The 27,555-nt window shown below is 45.0% G+C and overlaps 1 protein-coding gene across 4 annotated transcripts in view; it reads left to right on the top strand.

Annotated features, from left to right (window-relative positions):
- The window catches only part of PCNX2 (pecanex 2), a 3,925,748-nt gene that overhangs the window by 598,347 nt on the left and 3,299,846 nt on the right, over positions 1–27,555 (top strand). Inside the window, exons 1-2 of one of the 4 annotated variants that reach the window (XM_069606984.1) lie at positions 3,197–3,302; positions 3,396–3,480. The exons of the other annotated variants lie outside the window; for them this stretch is intronic. The gene's annotated coding sequence lies outside the window, so the exon portion shown is untranslated. Of the gene's footprint in view, positions 1–3,196; positions 3,303–3,395; positions 3,481–27,555 lie in introns of those variants that run through there. 4 annotated transcript variants of the gene reach the window in all.

The raw sequence follows: 27,555 nt of genomic DNA, 5'->3' as shown, positions 1-27,555 counted from the left end.
CATAGGGCTCGGGAAGCCAATGGAGCCTGAATCTCAGCGACTCTACATACAGCTGTGAGAACCACCAAAATTGCCTTCCATGACGAAAACCTCCGCTCAGCGGAAGCCAAAAGGTTCAAAGGCTTTGAGCTTTAATGAGGAAAGGATGACGTTCAAATCCCAAAGTGGATGAGGTCCATTGACTGGAGGATAGAGCCTGGTGATACCCTCAAGATGTCTGCGCATAACTGCATTTGAGGTGGAAAAGGACATGTCCTCGGTGGTGCGATAGGCTTCAATAGCCAAGACATAAGAGCAACAAGAGTCATCTGAGATTCCAGAGGTCGCAACATGGGAAAAAGTTTTCAGAATCTTGTTCAGAGGGCCGGCCAAGGCATTGACATGCTTGTGCAGAGCCCAGTAGCAGAACAGTACTCAGGAACCATGCTGCTAAACTGAGAAACTGAGTGGGTGGTTGGAGGGCCCTGTTGCTGATGGGCATAGTGTTTTTTGCTGGAATGGGAATCGGGCCATCCCTCCGGGCTTCCATGAGTTGGGAGAACCAGAAGCATACCGGCCAGTTTTGACTCTATTGAGATACCAGAAACAAGAAGACCTCCTGAATTTCTTGAAATGAAACCGAAGAGCACTTTTGCACCTCCTGTCCAGAACTCAGTACTAGACACCTTTCTAAAACTGGTATTAAAAGACCTGCAGAAGATCAAGTTTCAGACCAGATCAAGGGGGAACTTAACCACAAGAGAAAAACAAGTTCTTGATCATCTATGGCAAAATCCAGAAATCATCTTTAAACCGGCAGACAAGGGCGGAGCCCTTTTGATAATGGACACCGATAAGTACAAAGCTGAGCTGATCAGACAATTAAATGATCAAGATACATATCTGGAAATGTTTCAAGACCCCACGGAATAGGTGCGACAAGTGATTCAACAAGCACTAGATGAAGTTGAATCAGCAGAAAGTATCACACATAAAACAAAGACATTTCTGACGAATGCATATCCTGTGATGCCGGTAATCTACATACCACCCAAAATTCACAAAGATTTGACAGATCCACCAGGACGCCCGATAATTGCAGCGAACAACAGTCTCTTGGAACCCATTGCGGAATACATAGACAAAGTCATCCAGCCACTTGCACAGAAATGTACCACATACATCAAAGATACTAATCACTTTTTGAAAAGATTGGAAGAAACAACCTTCGAGGTAGAAACAGATCTCTCATTTTCCATGGACGTCACAAGTCTTTACAGGAACATCACGCATCAAACAGGTCTAGAAGCGATGGAGTGGATGCTGCTAAACACAGAAGAAATTGTAAAGAGTGATTATCTCTTTATCATGAAACTCCTCACCATAGTATTCGATAACAACTTTTTCTCATTTGAAAACCGACATTTTGTCCAAATTACGGGAACATTGATGGGGGCCGTAATGGCCCCGAATTATGCCAACATTTACATGTCATACTTGAAGGAGACACAAGTCTTTAATAACCTGAGATGGAAAGACAAACTGAAGTGTCTGACAAGATTCATTGATGACCTCTTCGGGATTTGGAAAGGAAGTGAAGAAGAGCTTTGGGAATTCTTTGATTTCATGAATAATCTAGCCCCACGCATCAAATTCACATACAAATACAGCAAGTCCTCTATTGAATTCCTAGATGTTCTAGTATATTTGAAGGCCAACAAATTGGAAATGACAATTTACACGAAAAACACAGGAATAGTGTACTCTTAGCTACAAGCTTCCACCCAAGGAAACCCATTTCCAGTATCCCTCTAAGCCAGTTTCTGAGGTACGGGCGTATTATTTCAGAAGAAGGTGAATATGAATTGAAAGCGAATGAGCTCAGAGACATATTTGTCAAAAGAGGATATGACGAAGAGATATTATCCCAACATGCTACAACAGTCAAAAACACCCCAAGAATTGAGGCTCTCAAAAACAAGGAGAAGACCACCAATGCAGATTTGGTGTATGTCACCACCTTCTCACAACAAAGTCACAGAATCAAAAAAATAGTTAAGAAGAATTGTGAAATACTGTCCCCAGATCCAACTCTTGCTAATATGTTTCCAATGCCTCTCCTGTTCGGATACAGCAAAAGTAAATCCCTGAAGGATCATCTGATAAAATCAGACATCAGCCAAAAACACAATAAAATCGGCACCTTACCATGCACCAATTGCAGCTGTTGTAACAATGTAATAAAAGGGAACTATATACATCATCCAGGCAGTGGTCAGAAGATTTCTCTAATGCAACCTCTACTTGCGATACCACTAACATTATATATGGCATAAAATGCCCGTGTGGTCTATACTACGTTGGATTGACAAGCAGAAAAGCCAAAACAAGATGGGGGGAACATACGTCGAACATTCGTAATCATGTCATCAAATCCCCAGTGGCTCAACATTTTGATTTTAAAAAACTCTATTGCCAAAATCCAGTTTGTAATCTTGGAACATGTTAAACGTCCTAGAAGAGGAGGGAATCTTACCAAGCTTCTCCAACAGAGAGAAATATTCTGGATTGAGAAACTGGACACAATGTACCCCCCAAGGAATGAATCTTGAATGGCACCTTAATTGTTTTCTGTGATTGACCTGGTGTATTTCTGTGTTCATATACCAGGATAGCAATGTGATATGAGGAGCATACTTAGATGAGCTTTAGATTGACACCAAGTATTACACGTACGCAATATGGAATGTCTGGAGGTAACCCTGTATTGTAGCACTTCACTGCCTATAGTATTTCCTATGAGTGAATAGGAGATGTATCCTCAAAACTCAATAACAACCAAGATCAGATACAACCTGTATTGAAATGCTCAAACATTATTTACACAGACCACAGCCTCCCCTATCTACCATATAATTTCCTATGTACCTTTAGTTCAAGCCCCATAGCTGGTTACACACACATGTACATCCTTTTGATTCTCCCACGATGGCGCCAGGAATCGCCACATTGAGAGCTGCATTAGCATTCTAAGCACAATATACTAACCATCTGCATGACAACGCGTCTGTTTGCCGTGCCTCGTTTTGAAGGCATTTCGCGAGCGGTGCACTGAGCATTGCAGGAACGAAGGTAAGCTGCATTTTACAACACATTCGGTAATCTTGACAGTAGCGATTCTACAGCGCGTCTGACCGCACTTTCTGCAATTACTTTTAGGATCATCCCGATTTGAAAAAAAAGATAAGCCGCATTCACGTCAGGGCAGAGATGAAGTTTAAAGATACATGAGTTACTGCAGAAGTAGTACGGAACTCATAACGGTAACTAGGTAGACTCAATAGTTTCCATACAGTATTTACACTTGGGTAGTCAATGATATGCAACAATGAATATTTGTGTTCCCCACTTTTTAGAGACCACACAGAAGTGATTGTATTACTCCGACATTCGGATACCGAACGGGTTCCAGCAACCTACACAGATATTAAACGTTGCTTGGTAAGTTCACAGTTTATTTGTAATCAACCTTCACTTATAATCACAGACCATTGACGGTGCGCAGGGGGACCCAGCGCTCTTTACAGCGCTGTGTCCCTCTGCCCACCGCAGATCCCTAACGATTAGACAGGGTAGTCATAATTGACTTTTTCATTCATTTTTTACAGCAATCCCATAACGTCTCACATAGTGGGAAGGACAGCCTTGAGCTGAACACCAACCGGTAGGTTAGTCTACCTGATATTTTGGCACTATGGAGCACATCTTGGTCAGAGATGCAGATCAGTAACCAGGCCATTTATTATTTATGTCTTTCAGAATTCTGGTATTAAAATCCAATACCTTTAACCTGAAGAAGGGCGAGACACGCCCAAAATGCGTAGTTAGAAAATAAATAGGGCATGCACACTCTATCTACCCGTAGAGAGCAGGAAATGACCCCCACCAAGACGATTAGATTAACATATGTGTTTAAGAAAGTTTGTGACATATGAAGGGAATATGTATACCAAACTACTTGATGATTGATGAGTGAATTTGTTTTATTTGTAAATAACACTATTGAAGATATGTTTATGAAAAAATCTTGACTTTATATTATGCACAGAACTGCAACTTAATTGATGAAAACTATTAAAAAATGTGTATGAAGTATTTGAACTCATTGAAAGACTGCGCAAAATCATAAGATTTGCCCATTGTTGTGCCCCTGTTTGTTCCTCGTGAGAACACGATGAACCACCCAGACTAGCCTGTATCTTATAGAGGTAGCACTCTACCAACTGGAAGCCCCGTTGAATAATATCCTACTCTAACAAAATATATATGTGACTGTTTCCTGTAATCAGCGTACCCACACACCTATTCTCCAGTTGAGAATGGTGTATAGGCGCGTTATAAATGCCATATCATATCATATCATATCCCTGATGTTAGAGAATCTCTCGAGATCCCAAGGCAGAAGAGGGATCGGAGGAAAAGCATACAAAGACAGGGAGTCTCAATGTATCGAAAGTGCATCTCCCAAGGACTTTCTGCCCACTACCCTGCACTTGCTGTTCTCGGCCAAAGCAAAGAGGCTTACCTGTTGGTGACCCCATTGTGCAAAAAGGCCTCGAAGAATGAGTGCTTGATCTCCCACTCGTAATCTGATGATATCATCCTGCTGAGGAGATCAGTCACGTATTGAGCACTCCTGGCAGAAAGTTGGCCATCAGGCAAATTTGATAATTTGATAATTGATGGCCCACTGCAAAATCTTCACTGCCAGCAAGCACAAGGTGGGCGATCTTGTTCCACTCCTGCTTGTTGAGACAATACACGCAGGCCGAACTGTCGATATGGATGAGAACACTCTGGAATATCACCTGAAGCTCGAAGATGTTGAAATGGTGAAGGCCATTCTACCAGAAACCACAGACCATGTGTCTTGAGAGGCCCCAAAGTGGTTCTCCAACTCCAGAGGGAGGATTCTGTGGTGACAAAGTCCTCTGGATCCGATTCCTGAAAGAGAACTCCCCAAGTTAGATTTCTTAGATGGCTCCACCTTGTGAAGTTCTGGTCTAAAAAAGCAGGGTTCAGGATGTGGTCCGATTGTTTAACTGGTTCCAGGAGGTGGTTAAGTGCAACTGGAGATATCTAATTTTAGGCATACCAGCGGAATGTATAGAACGCATGCAGCCATCAATCCTATGAGACTCTGAAACCACCAAGCAGAAGTCACCTGTCCCACTGAAAATGGCTCATAGAATCTGAGAAATCCTTAATCCTGCTTGACTAGAATCCTCACAGCCTGGGACACCTACACAAATCCAAGAAAGGTCAGTGTATGGGAGGGGACTGAAGATCATGTCAAATGGTTCATGCAGAATCCCAAATTGAATATTGTGTCCGTCAATGATTGAGCTGATGCTGCTGCTTATTGCACAGAAGAGTGTGGGATCGGCCAAGTATGGGTAGATGTGTATCCCCCTCAGACACAAAGGGAGTTTGTTAATGTGTTCATCAGTTTGGTAACTACTTTCGGATCTGAATTAAATCCAAATGGGAGGGCTGTGTACTGAAAATGCCTACCGCTGATGGAGAGCATCAGGAATCTCCGATGGGGATCTCAGATGGGAGTGTGATGGTATGTGTCCTTGAGGTCCAAGGTGCAAAAACAGTAATCCACTTGAAATGATCCTAGGATGACCATCTTGAACTTTTCGTTAAGTGGAAAAAGATTGAAGATATAAATGTCTAGAATTGCCCAGAGGCCTGTCTGGTTCTTCTTGGGCACAGAAAAAAGGCTGGAACAGAAATCCTTGCACCGCTCACCAGAGGCTACAGCTTCTATGGATTCATGAAATTAGGTTGTTGACATCTTCCAGAAGACGGGTGGACCCCATCTGGATGAGAGAAGGTGAGAAAGAGAGGAAGGAGGGTGAAGAGGAACAGGAGCACGGTAGCCCATGTAGAATATGCAGAGTGTCCGAGGGCCCTGAGAAAGGTCTGTCAGTGTGTAATGTGAGCTTGTAGCCGACTAGCATTGTGTGGACATGGCTCAATACGTCATTGCATCTTTCTACCTGCTGAAGCTGAATATATGGCGAAAAAAGCCTTTTGAAGAGGAGCAAGGCTACTTCCTTCTGTGACCGCTGGGATACCTGTCAGGGTTTCTGCTATTCCTCTCACGGTAGTCACGAAATCCACCAAATTACCTTTGTCTGGCATCCTTGGAGAAAGATGACTGTTGAAAGGGTTTATGAGCCAGCTTGGAGAGGACTGTCAGAGACTTAGCAGTCGGGGTCACAACCTTTCTTTTGTTTAGTTCTTCATTCATGTATAGATGAAATGGAACCTGAATATTGACGGGCAAGTCCACTATCCAGTCTTCAACCTCCTGAGTAAACTTGGTCGCATTCACCCATCCCAATCTGCGCATTTCAGCATCCAAACCCAGGCCTCTACTGGAGGGATCGATGTGGTGGACCGAAGCCTCGAGAAGGTCCTGACTGGTGAGATTGGCATCTATCATACCTGATTTTAAATGGCTTGCTTTTGTTAGTTGGAAGGAAAGGCTGAAAATTGCTGATTTCCCTTCAAAGCTTTTGGATAGCAGCAGCCAGAAGCACGTCAGAATTGGCCTGCTTGGAGGGTAAGGAAGCGTAGGTGTAGGCCTGCAGAAGCTGGTCTTCCTTATTCAGTAAGGCAGGTGAGGAGGAGGAGTTGCCTGAAGAAGAATACTGAGCGTAATGTGATCTATAAGCTATTACCACCAAGTGTGGTTGTGGGTGCCTGGCAATGCACCATTTCTCAAAATCAAGGGGCCTGTAATGAGCCTCAAACCTCCTATTTTTTTTATTAATTTGGTTAAAAAAGAAGTTTCAACCTTTCAATACAACACAATCTATATAAAAGAAATGTCATTTACATATTTAAAACACATAATTACATCTTGAATAATACCTTAAATACATTACAAAAACGATCATGCTAATAATATATTTTAAAAAAGACAATAGAAAAATAGGCAGCAGAAAAGAGGCAATGGAAAGAACATGAAATTTTGTGTGAATCATGTTAGTCAGTTTATCATAATAGACTCGGTCGAATTCATGCTAAGCCTAAAATTGGTAATTCCTGAAATGTCATCACTGCCAAAGTTACTGTAATCCGATGTCCGCTCAAAATTGAAACCCATCCTTTCTGAGGTGTTAAAGTTTTAAAATTGTTAGATGTTGAAAGTGCAGTTTTCTCAATTCTAAAAGGGCTGGAAAATAGATTAAAATCTGCGTTATCGGTTCCGGTTCAAAAATGTTTATGCAGTGCCGACATGCTGTATCAGCTTCAGTTGCATTTGTTCTGGCTCGTAGGTGATTTCTAGTGGGCCATAGATTTAACTATAATCGGAGAAACATCTAACGGTATTTAGCAGCAGGACATTTTGTAAGATATCATTCTGGATTATTGAAAGGTTTCAAAACCAAATTTCTATTTTTAAAACGCTGATATTTTTGGGAGAATTGCCACATCATCTGGCAGTCCTACCACCACAGTTTGGTTTTTGCTTTTGTTGGGTTATTCATCAACAGGTCTGCCGCTTTCATATTATTTTCCCTGGGACATCCAGTAATGCTATAGGATGGTAATTCTGAGGAAGTTGACGGTCACCTTTTTTGAAGATTGGAATATAGATTTTTTCCAGGTAGGTGGAAATTGCCTATTTTGTAGTACATTGGAAAATAGATTGAATAGAATATCTGCACAGGCATCGGGATGCACCTTTAACATTAGGTTTGTAAGGCCATCTGGGCCAGGGGCTCTAGAACCGCTCAGTCTAGCTATTAGGAGGAGAATGCCATCTCTATCAAAAATAAGCTTGTCTTCTGTATTCCACAACCCGGAAACTGTTTCAAAGCTTTTAGCAGTGGTACCATAGGGCTCCTCATAATACTGAATCCAGCTCATTTCCTGAACAGCATTGATTTGGAACCGGAATTTATTATCATGAAGCACTCTATTTAGTGTTGCCCAAATTTGGCTGCTATTCTTAGATGCAATAATATTGACCATGTGCTTGCCATCTTTCTGTAACATAAGAGTAACTCCCAAAAAAACAATTTGTCATCTATGCCTGCGTGGTTTGAAGATTGAATATATACATCTCTAGTATTGCCCAGAGGCCTGTCTGGTTCTTCTCAGGCACAGAAAAAAGGCTGGAACAGAAATCCTTGCACCGCTCACCAGAGGCTACAGCTTCTATGGATTCATGGAGATGTGGTTCATGACCTCTTCCAGAAGAGGGGTGGACCCCATTTGGATGAGAGCAGGAGAGGAAGAGAGGAAGGAGGGAGAAGAGGAGTAGGGACCCGTAGCCCTTGTAGAATATGCAGAGTGTCCGAGGGCCCTGTGAAATGGTCTGTCAGTGTGTAATGTGACAGAAGAGCTTGTAGCCGACTAGCATTGTGTGGACATGGTTCAATATGTCACTGCGTCTTTCCACCTGCTGAAGCTGAAGATAGTGCGAAGAAGTCTTTTGAAGAGGAGCAAGGCTGCTTCCTCTGTGGCCGCTGGGATACCTGTCAGAGTTTCTGGTATTCCTGTCAAGGTAGTCATGAAATCCACCAAATGACTTTGTCTGGCATCCTTGAAGAAAGATGACTGTTGAAAGGGCTTATGAGCCAGCTTGGAGAGGACTGTCAGAGACTTAGCAGTCTGGATAACAATCTTTCTTTTGTTTAGTTCTTCATTCATGTATAGATGAAATAGATCCTGAATAATGACGGGCAAGTACACTATCCAGTCCTGAACCTCCTGAGTAAACTTAGTCGCATTCACCCATTCCAATCTGCGCATTTCAGCACCCAAAGCCAGGCCTTTACTGGAGGGATCGATGTGGTGAACCGAAGCCTCGAGAAGGTCCTGAGTGGTGAGATTGGCATCTATCATACTTTATTTTAAAAGCTTGCTGTTTGTCAGTTGGAAGGAAAGCCTGAAAATTACTCATTTCTCTTCAAAGCTTTCGGATAGCAGCAACCGGAAGCATGTACAAATTGGCCTGCCTGAAGGGTAAGGAAGCATAGGTGTGGGCCTGCAAAAGCTGGTCTTCCTTATTCAGTAAGGCAGGTGAGGAGAAGGAGTTGCCTGAAGTAGAATGCTGAGCGTAATGTGAGATATAAGCTATTACCACCAAGAGTGGTTGTGGGTGCCTGGCAAGGGACAATTTTTCAGAAGCAAGGGGCCTGTAATGAGCCACAAACTTCCTTTTTTACAACACAATCTATGTAAAAGAAATTTCATTTACATATTTAAAAGACATAATTACATCTTGAATGATACATTAAAATCATTACAAAAATTATCATGCTAATAATATATTTAAAAAAGACAATGGCAATGGCAATATAGAGAGTAGAAAAGGGGCAATGGAAAGAACATGAAATTTCGTGTGAATCACGTTAGTCAGTTTATCATGATAGACTCGGTCAAATTCATACTAAGCCTAAAATTGGTAATTCCAGAAATGTCATTACTGCCAAAGTTATTGTAATCCGACGTCCGCTCAAAATTAAAACCCATAATTTCTCGGGTGTTAAGGTTTTAAAATCGTTAAACAGATGTTGAAAGTTCAGTTTTCTCAATTTTAAAAGGGCTGGACAATAGATTAAAATCTGCTTTATCGTTTCCGTTTCAAAAATGTTTATGCTGTGCGGACATGCTCTATCAGCTGCAGTCGCATTTGTTCTGGCTCGTAGGTGATTCCTAGTTGGCCATAGATTTAACCTAAATCGGAGAAACATCCAGATATCAATCTGGATTATTCAAAGGTTTCAAAACAATTTTTTTTTTTAACTCTGATATTTTTGGGACAATTGCCACGTCATCTGGCACTCCTACCACCACAGTTTGATTTTGCTTTTGTTGGTTTATTCATCAAAAGATCTGCCGTGATGTCTGCAGCTTTCATATTCTCCTTTGCTAAGCATATCCAAGGCATTAGTGAGTTGTCAGTGTTAGAAGTCGTTAACATGGCTATAGTAGGTAACAGGGTCTCTGAACGAGGGACCAACAAGCATTTTCTATATAGTGTTAGAATGTTCCAGATTACAATGCTGTTAAGTGATAATAGACCTATGTCATGCCGTATGTACTCCATAGGTAGACTGGATGGCAGCGCTAGTACTTTTTTCCAAAATAAGCCTTCCAGCTTAGTCCAGTATTTCATTCCCTTGTACGTTCTCGATTCAGCACTGTATGTTACAACGGGTATCACTTTTTGTTTGTAGTAAATTAATACAGGCGTATAGGAACACTTTATGTATTTATTTAAGCAATATGACCCGAGCGGCGGGGGCATTACCGACTCAGGTAATGCCCTGGGGCCCATAGTTACGAAGGCCCCGGGGCATTACCAGAGTCGGTAATGCCCCCGCCACGAGGGTCATATTGCTATTAGTATCCCGGGCCGCAATAATTGCATGACCGGGGTACTAAAAGCAATTTTTTTCTGTCCCGAAACGCTGCAGCGTTTCGGGACAGAAAAAAAGAAACGGCCAAGAAAATGGCCGCCGCCACGGAAAGGGAAACAAGTCCGTTTTTCCTTTCCATGGCGGTCATCGGGAGCGGACGCGCTGGGAACACATGTGTTCCCAGCGCGTCCTCTCCCAAAAAAGGATCAAGAAAAAGGTACCCCGGGCGGGGGACGAGGAAAGCCCCAAGCCGTGTGGAGGCGCGGAGCGGGGATGGCCCCGCTCCGAGTCTCCACACGGCTGGAGACTTCCCCCGTCCCCCGCCGGGGACGCAAAAAAGGATCAAGAAAAAGGTAAGCGGGGTTGGGAGGGTGCGAGTGGGAGGGGAAAAAAAGAAACGTACCTGTGTCCCCAGCGGGGGACGAGGAAAGCCCCCAGCCGTGTGGAGGCGTGGAGCGGAGATGGCCCCGCTCCGAGTCTCCACACAGCTGGAGACTTCCCTGGTCCCCCGCCGGGGACGCAGAAACAAGAGGGTAAGTTGGGGAGGGCGGGTGGGAGGGAGGAGAGGGAAGGGAGAAAAAAAAAATACGTACCCGAGTCCCCGGCGGGGGGGGGCGAAGGCAGCCTCTCAGCCGCGGGGAGGCCCCGCTTCGAGCCTCCCCATAGGCTGAGGGGTTGCCACGCCCCTCGCCGGGGAAAAAGGCCGTGGAATCCCGACGGAGGGATTCCCGGCCGGGTATGGACCTGGCGAGAGCCAATCAGAATGCTTGTTTCATTCTGATTGTCTCTCTCCGGGGTACTAATATTTATTAATATGGCCTGTGACACTGCTGTTTGTATGTTTGCTCTTAATTTGAGATGATATGGAATATCTCCTAAATTATTGTTTATGTTTAACCCAAGATAGCGATGCTTATTGACTGCCTCAACAGCAGTTTGATGGAGCATCCACTTAAAGCTACGCTTTCTTTTATATTTTTTGCCTGCGCAAATTAGGATTTTAGTTTTTTCCAGATTTATAGATAGATGATTTGTGAGAGTGTAGTTTTACAGGGCACATAGGAGATTTTGCAGGCCTTTTGGGTTTTTTGACAACAAGACTAAATCGTCGGCATATAAAAGCCACGATAGCGAACATGAGCCTTATTTAGGGGAGTCTGAACGTACAGCTTTAAGGGATTTACCAAAGAAATAAAGAAATTACATATGGTTGTGGCAAGAATGCATCCCTGTTTCAGACCTTTCGTTGTGAAGATTGGTCGAGAGAGTTGGCCTTCCTGGGTAAAACGCACTTGAATCAAAGTATTCAAATAAAATTGTGAAAGGAGAGCTCGAGTATAAGTGGGACATTTTGCTTTTTCAAGTTTATCAATAATAATTCTCTTAAAATAGAATCAAACGCAGTTTCAAAATCTTAAAATCAATAAAACCCATATATATTGTTTGCCCTGTATACTGCCCTCTGTATTTAATTAGCGACAGTGCCAGCAAGTTAACAGAGGTCCCTAGACCAGGAACAAAGCCTGTCTGAAAATAATCCATAAATTGGTTCTTAGATACCCAGCTTGTGAAGTCTCTCAGCAGCAACCGGGCAAATATTTTCCCTGGGACATCCAGTAATGCTATAGGCTGGTAATTCTGAGAAAGTTGACGGTCACCTTTTTTGAAGATTGGAATGAGTATAGATTTTTTCCAGGTAGGTGGAATTTGCCTACTTTGTTTGTTTAATATTCATTAAGCACGCCAAACCTGAAGGTATCAGGGCGCAGGCAGTAAGAAGTCATAGAGCTTGGTACAAAGGTTACAATGGTTACATTGGTTGCAGAAGTATCAGAAAAAACATCTAATCTAACAGTTATGCATTGTATGTACATGGGGTAAAAAGTGGTGAATAAATACAGACAGTCTATATATAGCAAAACGTACAGTTATTCACAAGTATGGTCAGGTTATGCGGGTTTATTTAACCTCATTCTCTAAGAGCCATATAATCAGATTTTGCCTAAATTCAGTAAAGGTTTGGTCCATTCTGAGTGTGTTGGGTAGTGAGTTCCACAATTGAGCTGTTTTAACTGGGAAGCTGGAACCCCCAATAGTGGATAATTTGAAGCGAGGCACCTGAAGGCAGTTGGAGTTCACTAGTCTCATGGGTCTAGTGGATGTTTTTCTAGAAAATCTTTCTATTAGATATCGTGGTGCTTTACTGTTAAGGCATTTATGGGTAAAGGATGCTGTTTTTAGTCTGATTTTCTCATGTGTGGATAGCCACTTGTACTTCCTTCTAGTGTCGGAGATATGTTCTTTCCTAGAGATACTAAGTGCGGCTCTCAGGGCGTTATTTTGGAGTATCTGTATTTTGTTAATAATGTATTTATTGGCTCCAATGTATAGGGCAGTAATCCAATTTAAAAAAAATGAGGGCTCTAGCTAAACTCATACATCTATTGGATGAGATACATTGTTTACCGGCTCTAATTAATTTGCATGTGTATGCTATGGAGGAGGCAAGAGTGTTTACCTGTTTAGTGAAAGTTAGGGTGGAATCTAAGTAAAAACCTAAAGTTTTTATTTCCTTGGCAACCTTAATAAGATTCCCATCGATGATGAACAGTGAGTATTCTGTGCCAAGTCTAGTGAGAAGAGATGTGGAACCCAGGATGAGAAGTTCTGTTTTGCCATCGTTCAGACAAAGGCCATGTGTGGCCATCCATGCCTGAACGATACTGTAGATTCTATTCACCAATGCTAGATCCGTGCTATAGTCCCCAGTAAGTGGTAGGAGAATCTGGGTATCGTCTGCATAATTCGTGTAGGTGATACCCAGATGGTCCAGATCATCAAACGGGGGCTTGGTGAAGATATTATACAGGGTTGGAGAGACACAAGAACCGTGGGGCACCCCGCAGGTGATGGGGATGGGGTCCGCAGCTGCAGATGGCGAGAAGACCCTCATAGTTTGGCCACTGAGGAATGATTGTATCCACACTATTGCCTCGCTGGAGAAGTGGGCAGCTGAATCCAAGTGGCTACATAAGACATTATGATCCACTAAGTCAAAAGTCGCCGACAGGTCAAGGAGTAGGAGTAATGCAAGTTTACCATTATCTCTTAATTTGTCTATTTGGGCTTTAAGATCAATGAGTGCTGTTTCGGTGCCATGTAGTGCCTGGAAACCAGATTGACGGCAGCCTAGTAGTTGGTTGAGTTCTAGGAAGTTCTGAATTTGGATATAGGCAACCTTGTCTAAGATATTCAACAGGAATGGTACAGTGGTGATGGGCCTGTAGTTTGTCGGAATACAGGGGTCTAGCATTTCCTTCTTAAGGAGTGGGAGTACCCAGGATTCCTTAATGTTACTAGGTATCGTGCCGGATGTAAAAGAGGCATTAATAAGCTTAGTAATGAAGGGTGCTAGACCCCTAGCAGCGTCCTGAATAAGTTGTGCTGGGCATTGATTGCCCATACAGTTAGATGGTTTGAGACCCAATGTAACTTTCTCGACCTCTATAATAGTTTTTTTTTTTTTAAACTTTATTTTTGGTATTTAACACACCACACAAATACACACCCACATTAGGGTGGATTAAAACTTTGCGCCATCAACCCGTACCCGCCCCTCCCCCCCACCTCCAAACCCCCAGCCCCCGCCACTGCCAACCAGTGTCCCTGATGGAGATCACGCCCCTCTGTGGCCTTTATGCCAGGGAAATTTGGCCTGGGCTGGGACTGCGTCGAGGCGTGTCGTCAAGCTCTGATGCATCCACCGAGGAGGTCTCCGCTTCGCTCATCAAGAAGGTTACCAGCGGGCCCCATATGTCAGGCGGACAAGCGTGGTGAGGGAGAAGTTTTATGAAGTCGGCCTCTATATCCTCGTAGTACAGTAAGTCTTTATGCCAGGCTGCGTAGGAAGGGGGGGGACCTCGGCCCCATGCCATGGCAACTCTCCTACGAGCTAGTGTCAACAGGACCCCGGCCAACCTCCTTGATGGAGCGGAAAGTAGCCTTGTCATTCCCAGTAGTGCTGCTGTATGACTCGGGTGTATTGCTTCTCCCACAATCGCTGTTGTTGTGTCCAGTACTCGGTTCCAGAAGGGGGCGATTTCCGGGCATTCCCATGACAGGTGTAGAAAGTTCGCAGATAAGGTTCTGCATCTCTTACACTCCGCCTGGGTATCGGGATGAAGTTTGTTGATTTTTTTCAGGAGTATAGTAGGTCTGATGGAGGAAATTAAAGTGAATAAGCTTGAGACGTGAGTTAAGAGCGATTTTCTGGGTCTGATTCAGGGCGTAGCTCCAGTCCTCATCTGATATGACTGTGTTTAGTGCTCTTTCCCATCGGGTTTTTGCGCCAGTGTTAGCAGGGGTCGTGCCTGAGGTTAAAGCTTTGTATATTTGTTACACCAGCCTGCCGCCTCCCTGTGCTTGAATGACATCGTGAAGCAATTGCCATGTAGGTGGTTGTCGCAGGAAGTCAGGTAAGAGGGACTGTAGAGTGTACCGGGTCCGGAAATAGAGAAACACGTCCAGAGCAGTGTTGCCCCCTTTCTGTTTGGCTTGATCTGGAGTTAGGAAGCCTTCCTCTGTGAATAGGTCCCGCAGGGTTTGTATGTGAAGCTTATCGACCCATTGGTGAAAGACTTTTTCTGATGTTAGGGGGATTCCAGGAATAAATTTGACTGGCAAGAGGGGAGAGTATCTTGTTTGCACCCCGAGTTTGTTGGCAAGAGTCTTCCAGACCTTGTACGTCGTGAGCATCACATTCATCGTGGGACAGGGCACGGGGAGCTGCCCGAATACCACTGCCGTCAGGAGATTAGGAGTCGCTAGGGCTCGTTCCACTTGCACATGTGGACGAATGGATTGCGTAGCGTACCAGTAGCTGAGGTATTGTGCCTGGGCTGCCCAGAAATATTTCTCCAGGTCCGGGAGGGCTAGTCCGCCTTTGGACACAGGAAGCGTTAATATTGAGTGGGCGACTCTGGCTGGTTTGCCGGCCCAAAGCAGTTCAAGGACCAGGCTTTTCAGCTTCCTCAAGAAAGTTTGCGGTAGCAGGAGTGGAATATTGTTGAAGAGATACAGAAGTTTTGGTAGCACTACCATCTTAACCAATGAGGTTCTACCCCAGAGCGTCAGAGGAAGCGTTTTCCAGCGTGAGACTTTGTCTTGTAGGGACTTTAGTACTTCCTCGTAGTTATCTCGGAACACCTCATGCTGGTCCAGTGACAGTTGAATTCCCAGGTAACGAACTTTGGCGGTCCTCCACGTGAGACCGAAATCGTCTGGAAACTGTTTAGTGGCTTGAGTCAGTGGGAAGACGACGGATTTAGAGTGATTGATTTTTAATCCGGAGGCTGCCCCGAATTTGATGACTTCCCGCATGACTGGATTCAGGTTAACTTCAGGGTCACGTAAGAAGAGAGCCACGTCGTCAGCGTATAGTGAGACGATAAGTTTGTGCGGGCCAATGATGAGTCCCCTCTGTTGTCGGAGTTCTCGTAAGTTGGAGGCTAATGGCTCCATTACCAGGGCAAAGATTAGTGCTGACAGCGGGCATCCTTGTCTCGTACCATGCTGTAAATTTATTGATGCTGATTTTGCAGTGCCCACTATGATGTTAGCTTGTGGCTTAGTGTACAGGAGGGAGACTAGCTTTATGAAACGGGCCCCCAACCCCATCCTGGTGAGAACCATGAACATAAACGGCCACTCCACCGAATGGAACACTTTTTCGGCGTCTAGCAGGACCGCTATTGCCTGGGTTGTTGGGTCAAGCGCCTCGATGATTCCGAACATTCTCCGAATGCCGAAGGTTGTAATGCGGCCTGGTATAAAACCTGCTTGATCTGCCAACACTAGGGCGGGCATCAGGGGCAATAATCTGTTCGCCAGGACCTTGGCGAGTATTTTATTGTCGAGATTAAGCAATGAGATCGGGCGGTACGAAGCACATTCTTCTGGTGGTTTACCTGGTTTGTGTAGAAGAATGACATTTGCTTCCCGGGATGAGTGAGGGAGGGTCCCCAGCTCCAACGCTTCCTCATACACAGCTGCCAGGAGCGGGGACAGAGTTTCTGCGAAGGCCTTGTAGAATTCGCCTGTGAGGCCGTCAGGACCAGGCACCTTGGATGAAGGCAGGGACTTTATAGCTATTCTGATTTCTTCTTGTGAGATCAACTCGTTCAAGGGTTCACGTAGGTGATGTTAGACCCAATAGAGTTCAGTGTCTTCGAGGTATTCCAGAAGGACGTTTGAGTCTTTCGGGAGCTTGGCACTGTAGAGGTCTTGGTAAAACAGACTGAATTCCTCAGCTATCTCATTGTCGGTGTGGACTTCCTTGCCATGCCTGGATCGGATCCTTTCGATTTGTGACTGTTTGTTATCGGCTCTGATCAGGTTCGCCAGCAGAGCACCTGGTTTTTGGCCCTCTCCGTATTGACGGACCTGGCTGGTACGGTGTAGAAATTTGACCTCACGCTCCGCTGCAGCATTGAATTTCTGTAGTTCTGTTTTTAGAGCAGCTGCTGCTTCCGGATCGGAGTTGTTCATAATCTGGATCTCAAGCTGCTTTCATTTGTTTTCGCTTGTTGTAAGTTCACTCCTAATGAGTTTGAGAATGCCATTTTCCTTGGCGTGGCAGACTCCTCTGATAAAACATTTTAGAGCTTCCCATATTGAGCCCGCTGAGACGACCGATCCCATGTTGGCCTCCAGAAATACTTCTATCTCCTCCCTTAGTTCAGAGGCAAAGACTTCGTCCCGAAGCGCGCCCACCTTGAAACGCCAGCGCTGTAGTGGCGGGGCGGGATTGGCTGGTTTGAGCCTTAGGAAGAGTGGTGAGTGGTCTGAGAGTGTTCGTGGCTGGATGCAGCACCGGTCGCATGTTAAGGGGCCATTTATTGAGGTAAAGAAATAGTCAGTCCGGGAGTTTGTGTTGTGAACTGCAGAGTGAAAAGTGAAATCACGCTGATCCCCACTAGAGACTCTCCATATGTCTTGTAGATCGAACGCTTTGCAGATTTCCTTTATTTGGAGACCTGCCTTAGATGGCGGCTGTTGTGTAGCCGATGATCTGTCTCGCATAGGGTCCATGACTGTGTTCATGTCTCCGCCCCAGATAATTGTTGCAGGGTCGCGGGTGGAAAGCTGAGTCAGTACCCAACCAAAGTTGTCGGGGCCATCCACATTCGGTGCGTATGAATTAACGAAGGTCACTTTCTGACACTGATGCCGCTCACCAGGAGTGCTTTCCCTCAGCGTCTTTTGCTGTATGTAGTAGCCGAAAACTGAGATGTCTGTGTATGAGGATAGCGACTCCCCTCGAATAAGTAGAATAGGATGAGAAGTATCTGTGGCAACCCCAGCTCTTGGCCCACAGGCGATCTTTCCCTGGAGTGAGATGAGTCTCTTGGATCAGGGCCACATCCACTTAGTGGTGTCTGAGGTAATGCAGGATTTTCCTGGTTTTAGCTGGGATGTTGCCGCCTCTTATATTCCACGTTAAGACATTGAATGGGGCGGTTTAGATTTTATAAAGGACCGCTTCATTGGTGTATTAGACGGTGGTTGTCTGGCTATGCTTAACCCAGTGTCTGGGTCGGTTCTCCGAGAGCGGAAGACTGGGTGCAGTGACGGTTCTGATGGCGGGCAGGGAGTAGGCGGGGAGCTGGGCAGACACAAATCAGTGGGGCTGAACTTTCCTAGTAACTTCTGAGGACTCGAACTACGGGCTAACTCCAACAGGCCCGAGACGTTACTCTGCATCGGGTGGGCAACCACAAACTGGCCCACCGAGAGGAGCCTCGTTAACCAACAACTAAACAACGTGGCCCATGGAGTCGCCCCACGAGGGGTCAGGACCATCACCCTGGCGGAAGAACTCAACGTAGGCAATAAACAAATTAACAGTAGCTGTGCTAGGGCCGCACGGGGCATCCCAAGTCTCCCCGCCCCGACTGATGCTGCTTGTGGATGTTTCGGCTTACTCTGAGTTGCTAGACAGCTTCTTGGATGCTGTCCTAATTTTGTCGTTTATGGAGGGTTCCTGGGGTTTCTGTCTCTTTGGGGTATGGGGCGAGCTTGGTTCTGATCCGGGGCATCCTAATCGGTCCAGAAATAAGTTTGCTTCATCTGGGGTTTGGAAGAACTGAACCTTTCCTTCGTGCTGGACTCTGAGGCGTGCCGGGTATAGCATCGAGTACGCCAGTTGACTATTACGGAATCTCTGCTTGACGCCGGCAAATGTTTTTCGCTGTGTCTGCACTGCTGGGGAGAAGTCGGGGTAGAAATGGATTTTGTCCCCCTCGTAGTTTAAGTCGCATTTCTCTCTGGCGAGCCGGAGTAAGGAATCTCGGTCCCTGTAATTCAATAGCCTCGCTATTATTGGTCTGGGAGGAGCACCTGGCGCTGGTCTCGACGCTGGGATTCTGTGAGCTCTCTCCACTATGAAAAGACGGGACAGAGCATCACTGCCAAATAGATTGATGCACAGAGATTCCACAAAGTGTTCAATTTTCTCCTGTGTTTGCTGCTCTCTTACTCCGACTATCCTTAGGTTGTTCCTTCTCGACCTGCCTTCTAAGTCTTCACACTTGGCTGCGGTTATTTTGATCTGTGATTCTAGCTGGGAGACTTTATTGGTTAGAGTTGTTGAACTGTTATCGAGGTTCGACACTCTCTGCTCCATTTCGTTCATGCGTTCGGTATGAGACCATGCGGTGTTGCAGGAGGTCGACTTTGGACGCAAGGCCGTCCATTTTATTGCTCAAACTGCCAATGCCCGCCTTCAGATCTAGGAGGATTTCTTTAATTTCAAAGGGGTTATCGGAGGCAGCGTCCTGGTGAAGCCCAATAGACGAAGGAGCTTGGTCCTCTTGCTGGAGAGGTGCTTTAGGGGTCGAGCCACCTTCGAAGTTCAGCTTCCTCTGGGATTTGTCGTTTTTTCCCATCGTGGCTGCGAGGATGGGTATGAGTTATGTGGATTGAGGGTGGTTCGACTACTTCTTGGGCTCCTCAAGAGCCGAGTTGTGGACTTGGCTGGATGTTGCTGGATGTGACAAGTGGCCTGCAGCCATGAAGGGCGGAGAAGCAGTCCCTCTCGTGTAAGGTGCGTTCCTGCCAAACCCAACCCTGCCGTGTGTTTCGGTGCAGGAGTGGCGTATGTAGATAGCTGTCGGCCTCGCGGCCCTCTTTGATACGAGGGGGGGTGTCTTTGCTGGTATATATTTGGGAGGAGGAAGACTGCGGGTCTGCAGTAGGTGTTTGTGTGCCGCAGTGTGGGGACAGATGATCATCCAAATAAGGGCGGCTTCCCAGCTGTAAGTGGCAGAGTTCGCCGAAATGCGGAAGGTGCAGTTCGTTGAGGTGCTGGGAGTTGCTAACTGCTCTGTGCACGCGGCTGCCGTTCTGCGAGGGGGGGCACTGTGCTGTCCGTGGGCCAGCGAGACTCAGCCGCCGCTGCCGAGTCCCTGCTAAGGTGTGTTAGCGCAGGGAGGGGGGGGGAGGAGGGCCGGCCGCAGGCAGGGTCCGCTCTGTCTGGTGTCTATCGCGGCTTCCCCCCCTCTCTTTACCTTCATGCCCCTGCACCACTATGCCGGATCCTCCAGGCGAGGGCTGCACCGGGTTCATGCAGGCGCGGGCAGTCCGGGCTGGCTCGGCGTGGGTAGGCGCAGGCAGCGGAGCCAGCCACCCGGACGCCACGTCGCTGTGGCTCCCACTCGATCGCCGGCTCTGCGTGGAGGAGGGGGAGCGAGACCGTCTCCCCGCTGGTGACCGCAGGGCGTCTCGCGCTCGACGGCTCACAGCCGGGGAGGGCTGGCTGCCGGAGCAGGTAGGAAGGACGCGGGCCGAAGCGGGGGAATGGCAGGGGGCCTGCGATACAGCTCGTCCCACACGCCGCCGCCTCCTCCGCTAGGTTGCTGTTCCTCCCCTGCTGTCGGCTCCGGCTGGGGGGAAGGAAAGGAGTCTTAATCTCCCTCCCACGTGCAGATGGTCGGCGCTCGCTCCTCGCCTCACAGACGCCTCACCGCCGACATCCAGGGCGCCCGCTTCGGGCCCGGCACCGGGATTCCTTCGGAGGGGCGGCTGGGCCTACGCAGGCCGGGAGTGTTACGCTCGGCAACAGGGCCGCATGGGCCGATTTTCAGTATGGGGGGGCCGTTTTTCCTCCAGATTTCTTGTGGATGATGCTGGAGAGGTCAACGTTTCAGGCACCAGGAGCTCGATTCGCAGAGACGCCTGAAACTGCAGGATTTTGCAGGATTGATGCGGGTCTAGGTGGGAGCTTTTCTAGCCCCCTCTGACCTCTATAATAGTTAATTGAGGAAGAAACCCAGAGAAAAGACAGCGCCAGATATGGGTTGCAAAACTAAAAATGTTATTTTATTATAACAAATTTGCCCACCTTGATGACACGTGTTTCGGCTTACCTTAAAGCCTTTTTCAAATCAGGGCCTCTTTACTGATTATTCAATGCAATCTGTTGCCAAACATTTGATGTTGGTAATAGCCAACAAGCAATTAGTTCAATAGAAAACATTCAAAAAAAAAATCACAAAATCAAAAGTAACCATTGTTGCATACATAGTAAGAAATAATTGTATTAGAGCATTTGTATAAACAGTGGTTATAAATTAACAATAACTAAATGAAAACCAAGTAAAAATTGAAAAGTAACAAATCCAGAAAAAAAGGGTTGGTGATGGGGAGGATTCATAGGATAGAGGGAGAGCGAGAGAAAGGATACATTTAGTCCAACTTATTTTGTATTTTTGTCACCAAAATGGCACAGGCGTCTTTACATTTCGAGAGAAAACCAAGGGGTTAGTTAAGTTTTACCTTAATATCTTGTCTGCCCCTATATCTTAACTTGTTTCCGCTTTCCAGTTTCTGGGTTCAATCCCTTCAAAATATAATATTCATAGCTTTAATGGGCAGAAAACATTTTCATGGGCTTTTTTGAAGATATTATCATCTATCAAGACAAGGCATACCAAAAAGAACTCTTTAAATGGATGAGATACATTGACCATGTTTTGATCATATGGAGAGGTACCAATTTGGAATTTATTGAATTTACGAACCGGATCAATGACAACCAGCTAGGAATACAATTTACTGGCATTTGTGATGAGAAAACAAACAATTTCCTAGGTCTACCAATTAATGTAGAGCATTAATGTACCTTTAGAAAACCGACCGAGGCCAACTCGACATTACATGCAGGAAGCTGCCACCACAAACCAACTATCCTAAACGTACCTTCTGGAGAGTTCATTCGGGCAAGAAGGAACTGTCAAACAACTGACTTGTTTGAGAACGAATGCTCACTATTAAAAACAAGATTCTTAGCTAGAGGATATTCAGAGAATTGTGTGAAACGAGCCATGAATAAAAGCCTAGTACTCACACAAGAACAGACCCTAGTACCAAGTATCAAATCAACTGAACAGTTAAAAGTAGGGTTCATTACGAAATTTAGTAGTGACCACAAAATCTTGAATAGAATTCTTTCTAAGCACTGGCACCTCCTTAAACTGGATGAGAATATCAAAAACCATATTGACCTTAAACCGAGGATCATCTTTAGACGGGCAGAAACATTAAAGAATAAACTGAGCCCTTCAATGTTACCAGATCTGGATACAGAACATCCAACACATTGGCTACAGTTTCCCACCAATGGGTTTAGAAAATGTGGAGAGTGCACAATGTGCAAGTATGCGCATGCAAAAATAAATGTATTTAGAGACATTAATAACAACGAATTAAAAATTGTACAGCCAATCAACTGTAAAACCAAATATGTTGTACATGGTATTATTTGTGTTTGTAACTTGGTGTATATAGGCAGAACCATAAGAGAACTGAGGACCCGTGTACGTGAATACCTGGCCAAGATTGGGAGCCAGGATCCAAGACTACCCCTTGCCTGCCATTGGCAGAAGAAACATCAAATGGACAACAAGGTGGATATTAGATTTATGGGCCTTAAAAGAATCTCGTTAGGCAAAAGACGGGGGAACAAGGAGAAAAAACTACGCCAAGCTGAGGCCAGAATGATTTGTAAATTGAACTCGACTGTCCTAGGCCTCAACACGGATAATGAAATGGTGTCCTTCCTATAATTGACTACTATTCCTGACATATCCAAATTTGTTCTTTTGCTTTAATAATAACTCAAGACTATGACTCACTATACACTGACATTCGTGTAGAATGCTCACATTCATAACACAATTCTGCCTAGTTTCTGTACTCAGCTTCAGTTAACCCACATTGTAATGTGCATGGTATCAGCATTCCCTTTCCCAATCTAATGCCAACATTGCCCTAAGTGGGCTAGAACCCATACAGTAATTCGGACAAACCAGTGTTATCAAGGACGTTTAAAACACACATTGACCTAATTTTGGCCTTTTGGAACATAAAGAGATGGCCGAACAGAGTGGCCTTATCATTTTAATTAATAAAAATGGGTACGTTTACTTTGCCATTTCATTAAAAAAAATTAGCAACACATTTTTTCAATGATTATTTGCATTGACTATCCGGTAAGATCGACTTAATTTTAAAATGAATTGGGATAACACTGGTGCTAAACTAAATATTTTCCCAACCATCAGTTTCACTTAAGGAATAGGATTTTTGATTGAATGATTCACATTGGAAATATATTCAACCCTTTCTCTATAAAACGGGCTGAGTGAATAACAATTCAACAATATCGTGGCGATCTTAATCCCAAAAGATGGCCGCCGTGCCTAAAAACGTCACTAGGACTAATAGTAACTGAAAAAGAACTCTGGTGAGACTACTGCCATGACAACCAGACCATAACAATATAACGCAGGTAGACGCCATTCGGTGCCCTCTCGAGGAATGGAAGTGTGCGATTGAACGCGAAATGACAAAGATTGCAGGTAAGAGACTATCTACAAAGTATAGTTTCTTCTACCGCTCAGACTAGATTAAACATGCACCACGTAGCGTCTGAACACTATATGCAGCCTCTATTCAAGCTGTTCTTTAACTATACTGCGTGATCCTCCGCAACTTACAAGGCAATGTGGCAGGAAACAGTGAATTTAATACTAAGTGTATTTTTGAACAAATAAGTTACACCGCGATTTTCACGGTAACGCAGCACCGATGATGCGATTAAATATCAGTAAAACGCAAAAAATAATCCTCGGGCAAAAAGTGAAATACCATATGAACTCATAATCAAGTAGGCTAAAGGCAACTAAACACGCTGAGAAAACAAGACTTAACGTTGTAGTGCCCAATGCATTAACCGAACCTAACGAAAATGCCCATTAAAGCTATGAATATTATATTTTTAAGGGATTGAACCCAGAAACAGAAAAGCGGAAACGAGATAAGATATAGGGGCAGACAAGATATTAAGGTAAAACTGAACTAACCCCTTGGTTTTCTTTCGAAATGTAAAGACGCCTGTGCCATTTTAGCGACAAAAATACGAAATAAGTTGGACTAAATTTACCTTTTCTCTCCCTCTCTCTCTCTATCCTTTGAATCCTCCCCATCACCAACCCTTTTGTTTCTGGATTTGTTGCTTTTCAATTTTATCTTGGTTTTCATTTATTGTTATTGCTAATTTATAACCACTGTTTATACAAATGCTCTAATCTGATTATTTCTTACTACGTATGCAACAATGGTTACTTTTGATTTTGTGATGTTTTTTTGGAAAGTTTTCTATTGAACTAATTGCTTGTTGGCTATTACCAACGTCAAATGTTTGGCAACAGATTGCATTGAATAATCAGTAAAGAGGCCCTGATTTGAAAAAGGCTTTAAGGAAAGCCAAAACACCTGTCATCAAGGAGAGCAAATTTGTTATAATAAAATAACATTTTTAGTTTTGCAACCCATAACTGGCGCTGTCTTTTCTCTGGGTTTCTTTCTCAATTAACTTTTACCAGTGGTTTTTTTGGCTTTTTTCTAATCACAACCCAGTAAGACGCGACTCCTAGTAATATTTTCAAGAACAAAAATAGTAGTTCATCAAAAATTATGTCGCCTTGATAGACCTTACCTTTGAAGCCAACAACCCCTAAGCTCTATAATAGAGACATTAGTGAAGTGAAATTGGGTGGCATGTTTGATTTTAGGCGGTGCCGTTTTGTTGGATGGTATTGAGGAGGTTAATGAAGCTTTCTTTATTGCTATTTTGTTTTGAAGGTTAGAAACTTTGTTGGCTAGAGCATGCTGGATATCAGCGCACCATGTTTTATCTTTGACGCAGTTATCTTGGGATGTGATAGGAGTTTCTAACTCTTTTAAAATAGTGAAAAGCTCCGTCATACTAGAATTCACTTGCGTAATTCTATTGTTGTATGTTTCTTGTTTGGCCAGGAGGATGTCCTTCTTGTATTGTGATGAAATATTGATTAGCTTTAATTTGTTTTCCGTGGTGGGGTGAAGTTTCCAGGCGGTTTTGCATTTCCTTTTGTCTAGTCTTAGATTTTGTAAGTGAGGAGTAAACCAGTTGTTCAGGTGGCTTTTAGGTTTACTATTTCTTAGTTTTGTAGTACATTGGAAAATAGATTGAGTATAATATCTGCACAGGCATCAGGCTGCACCTTTAACATTGGGTTTGTAAGGCCATCTGGGCCACGGGCTGTAGAACCGCTCAGTTAAGCTATTGGGAGGAGAATGTCATCTGTATGAAAAATAAGTCTGTCTTCTGTATTCCACAACCCGGAAACTGTATCAAAGCTTATAGTAGTGGTACCATAGAGCTCCTCATAATATTGAATCCAGTTTATTTCCTGAACAGCATTGATTTGGAACGGGAATTGATTATCATGAAGCGCTCCATTTAGTGTTGACCAAATTTGACTGCTATTCTTAGATGCGATAATATTGACCATGTGTTTGCCATCTTTCTGTAACATAAGAGCCTGGTGTGATTTGCACCAGTTATGATAATGGGCCTCATTACGACCCTGGCGGAAATGGAAAAATGATGGCGGAAATGCAATACCGCCATCGAACACCGCTCGTTGCGATTATGACCCGTCACCGTAAAGTACGATGCCATTAGCGACACCGCAGTGAACGGCAACGCTAACTGCACCAAGTACGCGCACGCGCGCCTTGCAAAACCGGAATCACCGCCATGGCGCAACGGTACGCGAATTCTGACCCTAGCGGACATGTACTGAACGCCATCAAGCACGTCGTAAAGTACCATTCCGCCATGGCGAGAAATACGGCATCGTGAACCAACCGTAAATGGCCCACTGAGTGCCTGTACTCCACTCCCTGGCCACATTGCACAACTCCTGGCAGGCGCAATGTACTCACACTATGCAACCAGTGAAATCTACAATTCACCCATGCATGCCAACGTAGAAATGCATGCAGGGGCTCAAAGCGCCCCGTGAGTGGGCATCCATGTACGGCATGTCACCATAGCCGTACTGATGCAGCACAGGCATGTGAAGGTACAATACATCAAAATGAAAATCAAGAACACATGACACAAAACAACAGTAGTCCCCCATCGCTTGCCACCAGCGCAAGGCAACATCCAAAACAGCATCCTGAGGGGGATTGCACCAGCCCTGTACTCTTGCCAGTAAACAAACCAACCATCAGCAGAAGCATGTACCACACAAGTTGGCAGAGTGACTGAGCAGCCAGGCTCATCCCAAGAGGGGCCGATGGGAGCTGCAGGGCACAGATGGCATGAATACAGAAGCTATTCCAATGGACATGACCCCAGTCCCCCTCCAACAAACGCACGCAAACACAGGCACCTGTGACCAGCCACATTCTGAACATCCCATCATTCCACCAATCGACCTGGCTGACAGGCACCAGTCGGCCAAAAGCCAATCCCCCGCCCCTGAACAGCACATCATGTAAACAGTCACAATGGCAGCCCCTATCCGTGACCATACTGTGCTACGTAGGCAAACGCGGCCAGTACTGTACCACACAACTCAACTCAGAAGGCGGAACACAATGCAGATCATCTCGCAATACATACCGCCACAAATCGAAAATCGCCACATCACCTGCAAAGAATAACGCAACACGACAAATATCGGAATACAATTTAAATGCACATCCAAATGACAAAGGCCCCACAGCAATTTGCAAAATAACACCAAAACATCCATCATCACCGAGGGCTGCATCTGCAATAATTGACCAGCTTCCACTTGTGTGACGCCCTGTACCATCATGGCACACAGGGCCTACATCAACGTTCCAAAAGGCAACATGGAAGCGGCAAGAACCGCAGGTCCGTCCCATGAGGCAGGCACTAGTCGAGCTGAAAGGCCGAAATGTTGCACCTAGCCACCAGTACAGCGTAAGGGCATGTGGCCCATTGGCGATCGTCCCATAAGATCGTAATGGTGCTCCACTGATTCACCCGAAGCTGCAGGTGTCGAGAGTAAAACCCATCTGGAGGAGTGGCGTAGAGATGGCATCTGCAATAGGGCAGGAGATACCTGTCACCCAAATGAAACACAAATTAACCGATTGCATTACGGGACTCATGATGCATTACAATCTTCATTCAACACACCAAATCCACACCCATATGCATGCTAGCCCACTCCAAAGGAATATACACACCCCTAAATCAGTATCGATTCATAACGACATCAATCGAGGTAAATACACCATTGGCAACGTCGGTTACTGTGCATGCGTCCGTCAAGATAGAACCCATGACATGGGATTAGTAACGTGCCTAGACACAAGTGTATGAAGGCGCGTCGAGACAGGGAGGATCCGACAAGGGCAGATAGACGTAAGTCCCACTATGGCAGCCTTGCATCACATAGCGCAGGGGAAGGGGAGTGATTCAAAAAACCCATGTACATGGCAGACCCTAAATGGAATCATCTGTCCATGCATCCATTCATCATTCCCTCATCCCGCAATGAAAACGCATGAATATTCACTCACATAATATGTGAAACTTCCATCGCGTCTGTGCGTAATGCAGTCTGCAAAAACCACTGTGCTCCTGGCCGGATCTGTAGTGTTGTGAAGCAAGATGGATTTGGGAACGTCCTGCCTTATCGTCCACTACGCTATTGCGCATCCCATTCAATTCATATCATTCATTGCTTGCTCGTTA

The sequence above is a fragment of the Ambystoma mexicanum genome, chromosome 4p (assembly GCF_040938575.1).
Source record: "Ambystoma mexicanum isolate Mex_15411 chromosome 4p, UKY_AmexF1_1, whole genome shotgun sequence".
In the NCBI taxonomy this organism is placed as follows: Eukaryota; Metazoa; Chordata; class Amphibia; order Caudata; family Ambystomatidae; genus Ambystoma; species Ambystoma mexicanum.
The sequence above is the reverse complement of the archived record's forward strand: the minus strand, read 5'-3'. Positions and strand labels throughout refer to the sequence as shown.